The following is a 2,500-nucleotide window of genomic DNA, read 5'->3' on the forward strand; positions in this document are numbered from 1 at the left end:
GCGGAGGAGGCGGAGGAGGTGTATAGAGGTGGAGAGGAGGTGGAGGAGGGGGTATAAGCGGAGATGCTGATGCGGCGTAGGCGTATGTCGTGAGGCTGTGGCGGAGGCTGCCGCGTGGCGTTCGGAGTCGGAGCGGCTTCGGAGTCGTTGCGTAGTCTCTGCTGCGATGAGCGGTTGCTTGTGTTCGATGCCGTCTTTTGCGTATTGAGTCTTCGTCCTTTCTGCTCCTCGATCCCGGTTGTAGCGCGTCTGAGGTCTTCTCCCTTCTTCGGACTCGTGCCGCCGCGGATGGCCCCAGGCCGTCGCGCTACCCCCTGCGTCCGGTGTTCTCTGCGGCCCCGACAGCCCCTGTGGCGTCTTCACTCCCTCGCCCTCGTCGCTACTCCCGTTACGGCCCAGGATTCTCTCACTTCTGATATCGTCACGCTGGAAAGAGAGTATAACTAAAGAATAGTTTGTATGATTATAGGAGAATTATAGAGAGTTGAGTATATATTGTGATAGATTGATGAGACACCTCACCGGCCGCCCTTGAGCTGCATCCCACCCCCACCCCTGACTATACACAACCCACGTAATCAGGCTGCAAGAGCTTAAACCTACGCAGACGCAGCCTATAAACGCCCAACCCATAAGTAGTCCAACCTCATACCGCCCCGCACTTCTCCTCACTCACTCAACTCCTCACTCTCTCACTCACCCATCTCAATATCACTCACTCCTCACACTCTCTCTCTCTCTCTCATCTCCTCCACTAATCTCTACTCTCACAAACTCACACTCTCACTCTCATGCTCTCACTCATTCTCTCCTCCTCTCTCTCTCTCTTCTCTCTTCACTCTCTCTCTCCTCACTGTCTCTCTCTCACATCTCGCCTCTCACACTCTCTCTCCCTCTCTCTCTCTCTCTCTCTCACTCTCTCGCTCTCTCACTCGCTCTCTCTCTCTCTCTCTCTCACCTCTCTCTCGCTCTCTCCTCTCCATCTCTAGCTCTCTCTCTCTCTCTCTCTCTCTCTCTCTCCTCTTCATCTCTCTCTCTCTCATCTCTCTCCTCACTCTATCTCACATTTCTATCATTCTCTCTCGATCTCTCACGCTCTCATCTCTCTCTCAACTCTCTCACCTCTCTCCTCTAACCTCCTCTCTCTCAGCATGTGCCCACTCTAAATAATTCTCTCTTCTCTTCTACCTATCCCTCCTCTCTCCTCAACATCTTTCCCCCCTTTGAGTTTCTTCTCTCTCTCTTCACTTAAACTCTCTCTCAATCCACTTACCACTCACAGCCTATCTCCATCCCTCCCTCCTGCCTTTCCGTCTCTCAGAATCTACTATTCTCCTTCTCCCTCTCCCCACGTCCCTCTCTCTCAGCACTCTCTGACCTCTCTCGCTCTCTCACTCCCTTCCAGTACGAAACTCGACTCCCCTCTCTCTTCTCCTCATCATTCTGCTCTCACCATCCCAAAATCTCTCTCCTGCTCTCTTCTTTGACCATCTTTCTCTCTTCTCTACATCTCCTATAACACTCTATAATCGCTCCTCTCTACTATCTCTCTTCCCTTCAGACCTTCTCTACATGGCTCACTACACCTTACCCATCCCTCCTTCCTCTATTTCTCAACTCCACCCCATCCTCTCCTCTTCTCTTCTCATCTCTCTAAGTCTCCCTACCTTATCTCGTAACTCTCCCAATATCTCCTCTCTCATCGTCTCATCTGACCCTCTCACATCCCTCTCTCTCTAATCGTCTATGAGTCTCTCTCCCTCTCTCTAAACCCCTACTTCAACTCTCACCCTCCCCCTCTCTCGTCTACCTAGCCACCTCTCTACACTTCCCCATTCTCACTCGCTCTTGATCATCACTAACGCCTCTCCTCCTTCTCTCCTCTAAACTCTAACTCTACACTCACCTTCTTCCTCCACTCTCTACCCTATCTCCCTCCTCTCATGTCCTCTCTGACCTCTCAGAAACCTACTCTCTCTCAAATACACTCTCTCAACTGCCCCACTCTACTCTCACACTCCTCTAAATTCTCTTCCAAAAATCTCTCTCCTCTCTAAACTCTCTAGTATACTATACTCATCCACCTCTCTCTACACCCCTACCTCTTCTCCCTCTCGCACGCTCTTTTCTTTACTCCTCTCGCGTCTTTTAGTCATCCCAGTACTCTCTATCTCTACACTCTTCCCCTCCTAGTTCTCTCTTCTACTCTCCATTTCACTCTTCTAGCTTCCTCTCTATACCTCTCTATATCTTCTACTCTGTTCTCACTTTCTTGAATCCTCCTCTCTCTTCCTCTCTCTCCTTCTTTTCTAATACTCCCCCTCTTTCCTTCTAGTCTCTAACTCTCTCTACCCGCACCTAACCTACTCTCTCTTCACCTTACTATCTCTCCTCTCTTCTCTCCACCTCTCATTCAACCTCTACTTTAACTTCTTATCTCTATCCAATCTCTCTTATCCTCTCTCTCTCGTCTCTCTGTCTCCTAACATCTTCTTACTTC

This window comes from Penaeus chinensis, chromosome 39 (assembly GCF_019202785.1).
Source record: "Penaeus chinensis breed Huanghai No. 1 chromosome 39, ASM1920278v2, whole genome shotgun sequence".
NCBI classification, from domain to species: Eukaryota; Metazoa; Arthropoda; class Malacostraca; order Decapoda; family Penaeidae; genus Penaeus; species Penaeus chinensis.